The sequence below is a fragment of the Tiliqua scincoides genome, chromosome 4 (genome assembly GCF_035046505.1).
Source record: "Tiliqua scincoides isolate rTilSci1 chromosome 4, rTilSci1.hap2, whole genome shotgun sequence".
In the NCBI taxonomy this organism is placed as follows: Eukaryota; Metazoa; Chordata; class Lepidosauria; order Squamata; family Scincidae; genus Tiliqua; species Tiliqua scincoides.
The window spans coordinates 179660697-179674903 of NC_089824.1; the positions used below are offsets into that span (position 1 = coordinate 179660697).

At 41.9% G+C, this 14207-nt stretch overlaps 1 long non-coding RNA gene across 1 annotated transcript in view; it reads left to right on the top strand.

Annotated features, from left to right (window-relative positions):
• LOC136649406 (uncharacterized) overlaps positions 1-14207 on the top strand; it is a 33835-nt gene that overhangs the window by 1843 nt on the left and 17785 nt on the right. The window lies entirely within an intron of this gene.

The window sequence follows — 14207 nt, forward strand, 5'->3', positions numbered from 1 at the left end:
ACCCTTTTGTGCCATTGGCAAATCTACTGTGAGGTTAAAAGGCCCAACTGAAAGCAAATCATTTGGACCATTCAGTAGAGTGACCAGTGCATGACAAAAGAAAACAATTTAGGGATAGATTAGTGAAAAAGGACTATGGAAGACTGAGTGCTTTGCTTTGGGGAAAAGGGCCTAGATTTAAAGGAAAACTATAGTGATCTTCTTTAAAATACAAACAAACTAGTTTTTTAAATTTTGAACTGAAATACTGACTGCACATTTCAGATTTTCTAATAGACCTTGCAGTATTCAGTGATTTCCCCCTCCCTTTACAGAGCTATTTTAGAGCAATTCACTGCCTGAAAGTGACATCTGTTGTGCACAGATGCATGCAAGAACAATTGCAAAACTTCCCAACATTACTCAGTGAGCACAGAGATGCAGAACTTGGGCTGCAAGGAAGGCAAAGGCAGTGGACGGGTGCTGGACAGAGATGCAGTGCAAAGCACTTCTAAACGTGAAGCGTTCTAGTTGAACCTCCTTGATACCTTCGATTAAACAGCATTCCTTCCTGCTTTTTTCATTTTAGTACTTCTGTTTTTGTTTTTTTGGTATATATAATTTTCTCAAACTAAAACTCAGATGAATCAGCCTGTGCTGCTGCACTATATCAAATGGGATGTCTAAATGGGTCCAGATAGGGAAAAGCAGAATTCTTTCCAAGTGTCTTGGAGCTGATGTTTTGCTTGGAAAAAAGCTGTTGCACAGACGCAATTTTTTTTAAACACACCGATATGACTGTACAACAGCAATAAGAAAGTAAAAGCAAACATTACTCCTACCATGAAGACACTGTCTGAAAAGGCCAGTACAGAACAGCTACGACACCTACAGAGTTTAAACAATAAGCAAGGAAACTGATCAAAAAGATCTGGAGCTGATCAGAAAGAATGGCTTTTCTCAAGGACAAGAACTGCAAGATCTTCCAGGATGCACCATTTTGAGGACCACCAGCGCACAATGAACTTCAGAGAATGTTTCACAAAAGAAAACTCTGCCTGCCATTTCTTCACGTCTTATGAGCACAAACTGTCCCCAAGATTGAACCATGCCCACATATTTGTTTATAAGTAGAACATCACCTGTAATGTACAAATTATAGGGTAAAAGGCACTACAGTGTTCCCTTGAGCTATAACATGGGAGAAGAGCATTCTTCCATTCTATAAGAGCATTATAGGGTAAAAGGCACTACAGTGTTCCCTTGAGCTATAACATGGGAGCAAGAGCATTCTCTTGTAAATATTGGTGAACAATATCAACAAAGAAGTCTGAGCAGACATGTCATGCCCATCACTGTCCAGAATTCACTCACGCACATTGGACGGGTAGGTTGGCTTATTGCTAAAACTCATAATGGACATGCTCCTGTCACTGTAAGGTTTGCGCTTGGCCAGCAGTAGTTGTGGTATTAAATTACTGTTGGATCCAGAAATAGTTTACTGCTGTTTCCCCCAAGAAGTTTGAAAACAGACAAGCACAGACTATTGTGAATTTCAATTTGTCCTCAGAGCAAAGAGTTGGTAGAGTGCTGTTTTAAAAGGCAGTATCTTCTATCCTCTCTTACTCAGAGTAAGAGAATAAAGTTTACATTTCTTCTCAAGCAGGAACAGCAGTAGTCTAACACCAATCAAAATGACAATGCAAATATTAGAAGTGAAATTGTTTACCACTGAAGTTAACAAAAAATTCAACTGCTATTTTAAAACAAAGGCAGGGATGCACCTCTGCTTTCAAGAAAGTGATGGATGATTGGTCAGGTTACGATGGAGGGCACAAAAAGTCATCACTGGAACAACCATGATGCTGAAAGTTCTGTTTCCTGACCTTGCAACCTGCCACTGGCCTCATCTCTAGACATGGGCTGTTTGACCACAGCTTAGGGTAACCAATAGTTCTATAACACAGAGGGAGCACCAAGTCATGGGTCAATCACCAGCCACCAAGGGATCCAAGAAGAGCTGATGGAGAAGTGGGACAAACCAGAGGAATGGTACAAGCCCATTTAAAATTTTTAAAAAACCACAAAAAACACTGAGCTTAGGGGAGGGTGAGAAGACTAAGCAGAGTTACAGCAAAAGAGGAGGGGAGAAAGGAGGATGAACCAGAGATGTGAGCAGAGGAGACAAAAAGTGGGAGGAGGAAGAGAGGGTGAGGTCATGGAATGAGGACTTACAATTGCCCAGTTTCCAGTCCTGAGCCAAAGAAGACACTGTCTTTGCTTTTCAGAGGCAACAGACAACTTCGCTATCCCACTTAGTACCACACACTGCAGAGATATTTCAAGGTGAACATTGCCAAAGTGAACAAGCAGGAACAGCCAAAGATCTTCCAGGGAAAGGGCAACCCTATGAATGGACTATAAACAAACAAAACACTTTAAAAGCAGCTGAGCAGCTTGCTCTGGAGTTGGTGGGAGATTAGCTTCCCAAGCCTATATGCAACCCCTCTAAAGGGAGGATGACCATCTAGCATGCCCAAATATTAGGATCAGTACCACTGGAAGTGTTAATGCATATTAAAATATGAGAGCAACAAGAAATCTCATTATGCCCCAACTCTGCATAATAGTTTACCTAGCATCGTTAAATGGATAGCAGAATTATTATCAAAGCACACTACATGCAGGAAAACTTCCATGCTCACTGAATGAGCCATTTGAAGCCAAATATGGAATGCTCCTCTTTCTCCTTTGCTACAGAGGAAAACAGAAGTCATGCCACCACAATCCAAGAGACTTGTACAGAGGACCAAAGAACAGCTACACATTTTCTCACCTATGGCATCAGCACTTGCCTATAAAAGACACCCTAATCATCCTACGGATATGCACAGGACTTTCTAGTCTTGAAAAGCCTTTGCTCAGGCTGTTTTACACAGCCTTTACCACTAGTTCCTTGTAGGTACAGGAAATGACAGTGGTTATGATCAGGCCAAGGCCTATGTTTAATTTAGAGTCCAAAATCAAACACTACCAAGGGTGTGTACAGCATCAAACACGTTCCTTCCTAGGAATAATTGAGAGGTGCGGCTGTTGATTTATGCATAACCTTTTGTCCCCAATCTCCATGTACGATGTTGCAGCATTTTGCCCTGAGAAATGGCAGGTTATAGATGGAAGGGTCTGGAAGCAAAGTGTGAAAGATGCTTTTAAGATAATAAATAACAGCAACAAACAATTACATGAGTACTTTCAACTATAATGTACTCTGTAAAATCGCCTTCAAGAGATATCCCAGTTAACAATTACATACAACTGTACAGAGGATGAGTTTTTTTTATAATTCACAAAAAGGGAGCTCAGCAATCACAAGAAAGTCTAATGGCTTGATTCTGAAAGTAACCTGTAACCACCTTATGAGAACTGAACCATGTCTTGAGAAATTTCACCTGTCCCAGAAAGTGGCTGTTACCTGCTAACAGTGTGTTGTTTACACATAAAAGTGATAGAATCCCCTACCATCAAGGCAGCAAGGTACTTTTTCAAATGGTGCTTATCTTGTATTTAGCAGGAGGTAAAGAACTGCCTTCTTCACTCCAGCAGTGTCTCGTTGCTGTTTCTTCCTCATCTTTTTCAATTGTGAGGCCTTCTGGGACAGGGAGCCATTTTCTCTGTAAACAATTTTGTGAACTTTTTTTGGTAAAAAAACGGTATACAAATTTTCTTAATAATAGAGTGTTGGCTAGAAGACTGACATTTCGCCTGCCACTATCAGGCCACTCAGAGCAACCCCAATGCCATATCATCTGCACAAGCTTCTGGTTGGTATCTGGGCCCAATTCAATGTACTGATTTTTTCTTTCAAAGTTCTAAACCAGTAGTTTCCAGACTTTTTAGCACCTAGACCCACTTTTTAAAATGACACTCTGTTGGAACCCACCTACCTTTAGGAGACAAAAAAACCAGTTTTACCTTACCAGCTGCTCAAGTCTCTATTTTTATCCTTTCTACTATGAGGGGTGCCTCCTAGACCATTTGTTGAGCTCCACATTCATCTGATCAAGACTATTCTGGTGTCCTTGCGTTGCCCTTCAACTGGCTTTCAACAAGAGGCAAGGCATGTTTGCCTACTCATGAGTAAACATGCACGTGACTCAGTTCCACTTTCTACAGGGTTCAATACTTTTTCCTTGTCATTTTCATACCCACTAACACTCAGGTCATGAACCACTGGTGGGTTATGACCCACAGTTTGAGAAAAACTTTTAAGGGGGCCCCATATCCACAGGTTCACTTATCCGCTGATGGGGTCCAGCCCCCCCCAGCACGCGCACATGCACCCCCTCTAGGGAAGCCCCTTCCAGGACTTCCCTAGGCCTTCCAATTCTTTATAAGGCATTAAAAACATCACTTCCAGTTTATCTGTGAAATTGAAAGTTGCATTTTTTTGCCTTCAGAGTTCAGTATGAGGGACAGATGTCCTCAGCCTCTGCTGAGCTCAGAGGCCCCTCTAGAGGTGAGGGGAACAGAGCACTCCTTGCCTCCGAGGGGGTGGTCCCCTCAGGACTGCGGGTTTGGACGTTTGCCTGTATCTTGGGAGCAAGGTGCGAGTATCTTGTGGTCTTGTATGTGCTCCTTGAGGCAACTAATGGGCCGCTGTGAGATATAGGAAGCTGGACTAGATGAGCCCTGGGCCTGATCCAGCAGGGTTCTTCTTATGTTCTTATCTGCGGTTTCAGCCATCTGTGGGGGGGGGGGGGGAGTGTTCTGGAACGGAAGTCCCACCGATAAGGAAGCATGCCTGTACAAACAGTGTGGAACCAGGATGGCTCAAGTATCTACTCCTATATGAAACTACTCTGACACCATGGTCATCCTTGGATGTCTTTTTGAACCTCCTTCCACTGCTTTAAGACTGTGAGATAAACCCTTTCCTTTAATGACACCAGTATTTTGGATGTTTCTACCTAGGGAGATCCATCTTACCCCTTTCATGCTGGCTTTCTGACTTAAGGTTAACCCATTTCCAGGGGACCTTTTGGTTGTACAATATTTATCCCACGCTTTCAACTACTAGCTGATTTTTTGTTTTCCCATGTCTGCATTTTTACTCTGCTGAAAGCAACCCTGTAGATTCATGGGCAGGATACACATATTTTTTTATAAATACATGTCATGGGTCAGAAGTACATCAGCTTGATAGCAGCACCCTCCTTTGGTGGCTTCTTATTTGAGAAGGCCTGCTAGATGCATTTGCTTGCTACTTTTCAGTAGTCATTTAAAACCTTACTGGTCAAACAGGCTGCATTTGGTATTGTCTGGCTTAATTGCTGTTGTGTTCTTCTAAAGTGGTTCTCCACTGACTGAATTTTAAATTCTCAGTTAATTGTAACATAAGTCTTTCTGGGAGCTCTTGCTGAGCTAATAAGCAGATGTACATTTTAAAAATAAATAAACATAGATATAATATCCTGTTGTACCGCTGAGCTGTGGGATTGACAAGGAAGACAAAAGCAAACCACCAAACCATTCCGCTGGTTGGAGTCTTTGCAGATTATGGAGTAAATTTCTTTCATGACATGCTGTTTCTGTTTTAATGTACATAAAAGCCCTTCTTTCTACTTTCTGTCACTTAGGAGTCCTAGAAGTGGAAAATATAGACACACTGTTAAAATTAACACCGACTGAAAACCTGTCACTCGCACAGAATTCTCATGTCTTTACATGGGGCAAGATGGCCACTGCTCCCTTAAGTATTTTAATTTAAAATGCATACAAATTTGTAAGTGCTTATTGAGTAGTACTGGTATTCTGCATAGCTAAGAAAAGCTCCAAGTGAATACACATATTTTTTAAGCTGGCTTATAAAGCTTGCACCCCAAACGTTGACTTAGGTGCAATCTAATGCATACTTTCCAGGAAGTAAGTCTCATTAAACTCAGTGAGGCTTACTTCAGAGGAGAAATGCACAAGAGTGCACAGCCAGATAGGAAACAGAATACTGATTCAATGAGATTCAAAGTACTTTGAACTACTATTCACTAGTAAATAAATATTTTGTAAAGTTTGATCTCTACTGTTCAAGCCATATACAGTATATTGTCAGGCCAAGTTCATTTTATAGTATGTAGAAAATGAGTTTTATAAAGTATGCATACTGGATAGCTGTAAAATGCTTGCACACTTATTTTAGCGAGTAGAAATAATTAATTGCAAAGACAAGAACGAACTGCAATAAAACTGAAGACTGGCACTAAACAGCAGGCATAGGGAACATGGAGTCCTAGCAAGGCTGAGACAATACAGCACCCTAAGCCTCCATTTTAGAGAGAAAATTATGCAATCACATGCAAGGAATTAATTGTGGGCTTCAGCAGTGTCCTGTGGCATTGTAGGATGCTACTGGTCTCCACTTCATAAGCACTGTAAATAATAGACACAGTCTATAAGAACCTTCATGCCATGTCTGTAACAGCATCAGTAACAGGAGCTGCGTTAAGATATTGGCTTGAGCAGAGATACGATACCTAGTAGAGCTGCCCATTCTGCAGGTGAGTAAATGACAGGAAGGTGATAGCCTCCATAAGCAGGAGAACAGACAAACTTTCTGAATTTGAGAAGTCAATAATGTTAAAGAGAATGAGTTCCATGATTAGTTGTCATAAACAGAGAGCACAAGAGTGCCTCATTTCATGTAGGTATGCTGACAGCAATAACTGGAGAGAGCAAGAATTGTACTGATGGTACAGAAGGAACCATTTTCTATGGTTAGGACTTTGTATGAGTCATGGAAGAGGCTCAAGAGGAAAAAAAGCTCCAGAGACAAGCAGATGTCATCAGGCCTGTCTCCTGTGGGAGGTTGAAAGAGGTGGGGTTAAGAGTGTCATGTACTTCATAACACTATGTATATTCAAGACACTCAGGCACTGATAGAAACCTCAACTTCTATTTTTATTTCAGGCTTTTTCAAACAAAATAAATACAAAAAAAAAAATTAGAAGTAGGATAGAGAGTACAACCCCAGGTGTGTTATCTATTCTTACAGTCTGGAAGACAGAGTACAAGTACCTCACCTTGAAATGGAAGCATCCAAAGCGACAGATTAAACCATTTCTGCCCAACGTTGCATATACGCAACAAGGATCAAATGTGTACACTTGTGGGCTGGACAGAAATGGGTTAACCTAGCAGGAATCATATTACCCTCTTTTAAAAAGAATCTCAACCAGAAGTCCTGGCTGGTTTCCATGGCTCCCCAGGGAGCCACGGCCCACCGTTTGGGAACCACTGCCATACAGGAACTTCAGTGTGGAAGAAGGAGAATGCTGAATGCTCCAGCAGTTGTTCACACACAAACTGCTTCAAAAAACACAGAAAATGATTTGGTTAATACCTATTCAAAACTTCCCAACACAGACAAGTGCAACTGTGAATTTATTTCTGCATATTTCTGGTAGTGAAAAAGCAAGGGGCTTGAAGGTTCCCCCCCACCCCGAAAGGAAGCAAGTTCAAAAGAAAAGGGAAGTTGATTGTGCAGCAGATACAGAGAGTTAAGTCAGAGTTATGTAACACCTCAGCTGCGACAGGGACAGGGCAACAGACAGCTTGCTGATGGGCTAAAAATAGAAATAATCCCAATTACAGCCACACTTCTACTTTTTCAAGGTTTCCTGTTTCATGAGCTCAGAGAAAGCTCATGAATGGACAGGGTGGGAAGAAAACAGCACATGTCCCAAGAGCCCATTTTATTTTTCTTTTAATTGAAGGAACACAAGCTTTTGACAGAGCTAAACAATAGGAATACTTTCCTCTCTTTCCTAAACTACCTTGCTGGCCCACAAGGGTCTGGGGAGATAAAGATCTTGATGAGATGCTTTCAAATCCAGCTCCTCCTAACAGCAAATACAGGCCCAAACTGCAGCATACTAGAAAAGGAGTTGGATGATACTCTCCTGTTGGTTAGTCAGGCAATTACATACAGAAACAAACTATAGTTTCCAAGACCTCTGCAAAATATAATGAAGAAATAGAACTTGCTCCAAGTATTGTCTATTGTTATGTTTTACAAGTCAGGTCTAGAAGATTTCTGCACAAATCCTACTAATTTATTTAGGGTACTAGACTGTTGCTAATATACTCCCAAATCATGAATACTTTTTTCCCTTTCTGTGTGAAATACATGCTCACGATGATTACATACCTCAAGGGTAGGGAAAAAATGTTAACAGGTTTTACCAAATTAAACAAATTGGAAGGCAGTTATTTTACATATTGAACTGCACTGTATTCACTATGAATATGTAAAAGAGCTATCTATTCTGCGATTCACATTATAGTAATCCACATTTTATCAAAAGTTATAAATGTTCAGCTTGTTCTGCTTTCAAGACTTGCCGGGGCCAAATATGCAGCTATGCCATGGAAAAATACACCCATGAGTCATATCTGTGGGTTTCAGCTTACACTGGATTTGCAACCATGTGTTCAAGGCAATCCAGGGCTTTCTTTGAGACACAAACATTTCCAGTCCCTTCTCCCACGATGCCAATCATCCTTTCAGCAGGTCCTGGATACGCAGAAATCCCAGCAGCACTTGGCTGCCAAAAGGAGTGGAGTTTGAGGCTTTGCCTTTCTCAGGGCAGGATACCTTGCCATATCAACCCCGGTCAAGTTTTCACAGGTGACATTTTCTCCACTTCTGCAGTTCTATTCTTCAACCAAGCCCTTTTGAAAAATGGGCTGTCCTCCCTGCTTCTAAGTAGGACAATTCTCCAAGAATTAATCAAGGTTCATTTTTCAAATAACTGAGAATTTTAACAAAGGGTGAAAAAAGGGGGTGGCAGCCAGGATGAAGAGTCAATTCCACTGCACGTAAGCCCCAACCTTCAGCTTCTAAAAACACTCAATTTACTAATGGCGAGGAAGAAAAGATACTAAAATTGCAAATTTTGTTTCCTTTTCTAAAATGACTGCTCACTCTTATCAGCCTAAGAGCCAAATTAGATGCCTGGGCAGTGACTGATGTTTATGTTTATGTTGTGTTGTCTTTGTATATTTCTGTTTTGTTTTGTTCTTTCTCTGTATTTTATGCCAATAAAGGTCTTACTGAACTGAACTGAACTGAACAAATTAGATGCTTGGGCAACTGTATGTTTATTTAACACATGCTGGCCTGGTTCATCTGTTGGGGGGGTCTTCTTTTTATACCTCAAGAAGCACATGAGAGGAGTGAGCGCAACCCATCCCTTCCTCAGCCTTACCTCACCACACTCAGCTGCCTTTAAGCAGTTTTTCCCTTCAATTATTCACTTCTAACTTTCGAACCAGACTAAGGAAAACTGCGTGGTGTGTGTTGGGGGGTTATTTTTATTTGGTTTTTATTTATTATTTAATGAGGGTACATGGGTAATAACTGTGACTTCATCTTCTGAAATTATATCACCTATCTAGAACCACACATTTAAAGTGATTATAATTAGTGTAGATCTTAAATAAAAAAACACATAACACCGATTTATGCACTTCTTTCTAACTTGGAAAACACCAAAATCTGCCAAAAGAAAAAGTTTTCTCCCAGCTCTACGTATATGCTCCATTTGATATTTCTATAGTTATGTTTGAAGGAAAAATACATGTGTTTTTTAATCTGAAACTTGCAGATTTGAAGACTATATTGGTAACAAGAGTGAGATATCAAGGTGTTTAAAAATTATCTTTCATCCAATCATTCAGTCTACATAAATCAAGAAATAGGAGTGTGTTTTATTGGTTATATTTTCCCAAAATTTCTTGGAAATTTTGCAAATTGTGGTGCTATATGTTTTTATTCCAAAGGCACATTTTAATAATTATAATCACTTAAAAAATGTACTAGGTAGGTGATATAGTGTCAGCAGATGCAGCCACAGTATTATTTGCAACTAGAAAGTTATCAATGGAAAATTTCTTAGGGCACAATCCTAACCCCTTATATCAGTGCTTTCCAGCACTGACATAAGGGCAATGCAGCTCAGAGGTAAGGGAACAAATATTCCTTTACTTTGAGGAGGCTTCCGTGAGTGACACCCAACTGCAGGATGCAGCACACGTCCCATTGGCACCGCCATGCCAGTGCTGGAAAGCACTGACTTAAGGGGTTAGGATTGCGCCCTTAAACTCCAAAATGTGGGGTTTTGTGTTTTTATTTGGCTATTTTAACATCAAAAAGGCAGTGTTTTGTATTAACCAAAAAAACCCCTATTGATAAGATATATACTCAAGTGTAAAATGATCGCTATTTAGTATGATCACTAAAAACTACAGTAGCTTTAAAAAAACAGCTTAATAACAGGAGCTAACCCTAACTTTACAAAAATTCACTAAGAAGCAGTACCACGAAAAGCATGCGAATTTTCACTCACTGCCTGAATGCATTCAGAAATGTTCTAAAGAAGTCTCCCCAGATAGCAGGTTTCAAAGTCTGGACACCATTATCAAGAAGGTCCAGTCATGAGCCCCTAACTCTGCACCTCATTGGGCAAAGAGATGGATGTATGAAAAGTCTTCATCTGCTGACTGATGCACATGGGCAGATTCATGCAAAGTTAGATGGTTCTCTTGATATCTTGGTCTGAGACCATTTAGAACTTTAAAGGTTAGATGGAGCAACCACAACTGGGTCTGGAAACAAACAGGCAACCAGTGGCTGATAAAACACCAGTGTGACCAAGGACAGCCTTAAGCCAATTTGCCCAATTTCATAAAATTGAGCCCTGCATTTGGAGGGGGCCCACACTTTGAGTGGCCCCAAGCTTCTCAGAGCAAGCAGATCACCAGCTGCCACAGCTGTGTTCTTGGCATGTTGGAGGCCAATGGCGAAAGCAGAGTGTCTCTGTGGTGGACCCACACACTCCTATGTTTGATTGGCCTGAAATCGGCCTTCCAGAAGCAGCTGGCAGTGACACAGTGTCTCCACCAACTATTTCCAGGTACCACACTTCACACACTGCACCACCTGTGCTCATCTCATTATGGCAGCTGTCGCCATGGCTGTATGGTGACTGGGGGAGGGCGTGGGAATGCTTTGCATTGGGTCCTACTGCTCCTGGTGTTGGCCCTGAACACGACAAGATCCTGAACCTGAACACCATTAGCAGCTTGCTGCCACATTTTGCACCTGTTGCAGTTTTCAGACACTTTTCAACTACATCTCCATGTAGGGGCCATTACAGCAACAGTCCTGAAGTGATCAAGCCATGTGCAACTGTCGTAAGATCAACTTTATCCAGAAGGTTTATTGAGGGTGGTATGTGTGTTGAAAGGAGGCACTTGCCTCCTTGGAAGCCAAATTTACAGACATTATTTAAAAGTCAACAGACGTCTATAGAAATGTGCCTTACAAGAGAACAGCAGTAGAATCCAGCTGTTGGGTCTGGACTCTGTACTTTTCTCAAAATCAGCCTAGGCCAGAGGTTCACTGTTCAGGATATCAGGAGTATCAAACCAAAGGCCAGTGGGCTGGATATGATCCATGGAAGCTCTTTATCCGGCCTATGTGATAATGAGGCTCTCCTAGCGCTGTCCTTTCAGCACTGCTTCTTCTGCCAAGGCTCTGCGAGGGAGAGATGGAAGAAGGCAAGGAATGCTACAGGAAAGGGACGGACCAAGAGAGGTGAGAGAGGAAGATGCTGGGAGAGCCCAATTATTGTGCAGGCCTCCCTTTCATAATATGAATTGGTAGCCATTAAGCAGAATGGTGATAATTAAGTGGCATAATTATATCCATTCCACTTTTATCACCACAATCCACAAATTTTGGTAAAAATTACACTCCCTCTCCGAATAATTTCAAGAGTCTGGGCCTAGAAATAAACACAAATACAGCAAAAGGCAGTGAAGTTGCTCACAGGGCCATTTGGATCTCTCTCTTTGCCTTCAGAGCTACTGGCTTTGTGCTAGGAGAACCACACTTGCTACACTAAGGCTACACTACACTTGCTACACTAAGGCTGCAATCCTAACTACACTTGCCTGAGAGTAGGCCCCATTGAACAAAATATGACTTAATTCTAAGTAGACCTGGTTAGGATCGTGCCCTAAGCCCACAAGTTAACATACTGATTGTGTTCAGGAGGTTTGTCTGGAAGTTGGTACAATGAAAGCTGAAACAAACAAAAAAAGCAAAATTTCACATATAGGCTAATGGGATCTGAGCTGTGTGTGACAGATCAGGAGAGAGATCAGGAGAGAGATGCTCTTTACACTCTCACATAACACCAGAACCCGGGGACAGCCACTAAAATTGAGTGTTGGGAGTGTTAGAATAGACAAAAGAAAATATTTCTTTACTCAGCGTGTGGTTGGTCTATAGAACTCCTTGGCACAGGATGTGTGACGGCATCTGGCCTAAATACCTTTAAAAGGGGATTGGACAAGTTTCTGGAGGAAAAATCCATTAAATGTTAGAAGCCATGATGTGTATGTCCAACCTCCTGATTTTAGAAATGGACTATGTCACAATGCCAGCTGCAAGAGAGGGCACCAGGATGCAGGTCTCTTATTATCTGGTGTGCTCCCTGGGGCATTTGGTGGGCCGCTGTGAGATACAGGAAGCTGGACTAGATGGGCCTATGGCCTCATCCAGTGGGGCTATTCTTATGTTCTTCAACAACCAGCTCTTGCTGGCCCAGAGCCGTTGTGCTGGTGCAGAAGCACCAAAACAGAGAGACTGAACCTGCAGAAAAGCAGGCATTCATAACTTGGGGGGTCAAGTGTACTTTCATTATGCTACTTGGCTTTAATAAGAGTTTATCATAATAATAATAACTTTATTTCTACCCCGCCTTTCTCCCCGAAGGGACTCAAGGCGGCTTACAACATATTAAAAACAATTTAAAAAACAAATAAAAACATATTAACACATACTAAAAACAGCAGTCAGAGTAAAAAAAATAGGTAAAAAGAGCATAGAGCAGCAGCAAGTCATAAAAGAATCAGGCCTGTAAAAAAAATATTAAAAGATGTTAAAAAGATGTTAAAAGGCCAAGAACTCAGAAGGCCTGTTTAAACAGAAGGGTCTTCAGGCCTTGCTGAAAGGTCTCAAGAGAGGGAGCCATTCTTAAGTCAAGGGGAAGGGAGTTCCATAGCGTTGGTGCCACTACTGAGAAGGCCCTATTTCTTGCAGCCGCCCCACGTACCTCCCTAGGCGGCGGCACTTGTAAAAAGGCCTTCTCTGATGACCTGAGAGGGCGAGCCCGGCCTGAAGCCAGATTGAAAAGGATCCAGATAATCCACTTCATCCAAGACCCTCTGGAGTTGGGACGCCACCACCCGCTCAATTACCTTGCCCAGAAACGGGATGTTGGAGACTGGCCGGTAGTTATCCAACACAGTGGAATCCAGGAAGGGCTTCTTCAGGAGGGGGCGAACCACCGCCCGTTTCAAAGCGAGTGGTAACGTCCCCTCCATCAAGGAAGAGTTGACCACCCTCCCTGTCCACTCAGCCAGCCCACCCCGGGCAGCTCTTATCAACCAAGCTGGGCAAGGGTTGAGCAGGCAGGCAGATGGCCTCACACTCCAAAGGAGTCTGTCCACATCCTCAGGCTGTACAAGCTGAAAAGAATCCCACAACACAGGACAAGCAGTTGCCAAGGGGACATCGTCAGACACTGTCAATGTGGCATCCAAGTTGTGACGAATACGATCGATTTTATCTGCAAAATGTTGCGCAAACACGTCACAGCGGCTGACCGTGTATTCCTCCTGGTCTAAGATTTGATGGTGTGTTAGTTTGCCATTGGGTTAAATCAACTGTCATATAGTTGCACTTGCAAGCAACTTCATTGGTGTATCCCCTCTTTACAATGAAAGCCCTTAAAGTACAACTGTTGAAATTCTGGATTGCCTCGTAGGTGGTCTCCATGGGTATCAACTGGTCTTTCATCACCAGTTAGCAGGAATAGTTTAACTCTAGAGTATTTTCAGTCTGAATTGCCAGGAGATCTCCCAGAAATTATTACCTTTGTCAGCTACCTCAGTTTTCATGTGTACTCCTGATTTTATAAGCTTGACTCAGCATGTTACAAAGAGGTCACTTGAAGACATTGCTCTTTGTTGGCATGGGAAACTGGAAAAACCAAGTGGCTTTAGTGCTATGTATTACAAAAAGCACAAGCCAGAAATAGGCCACATGTACTAACAGAGAATTACTGGGAGGCTTTGAGTGATTTTTTTTGTTTTTGTTTTTAAGG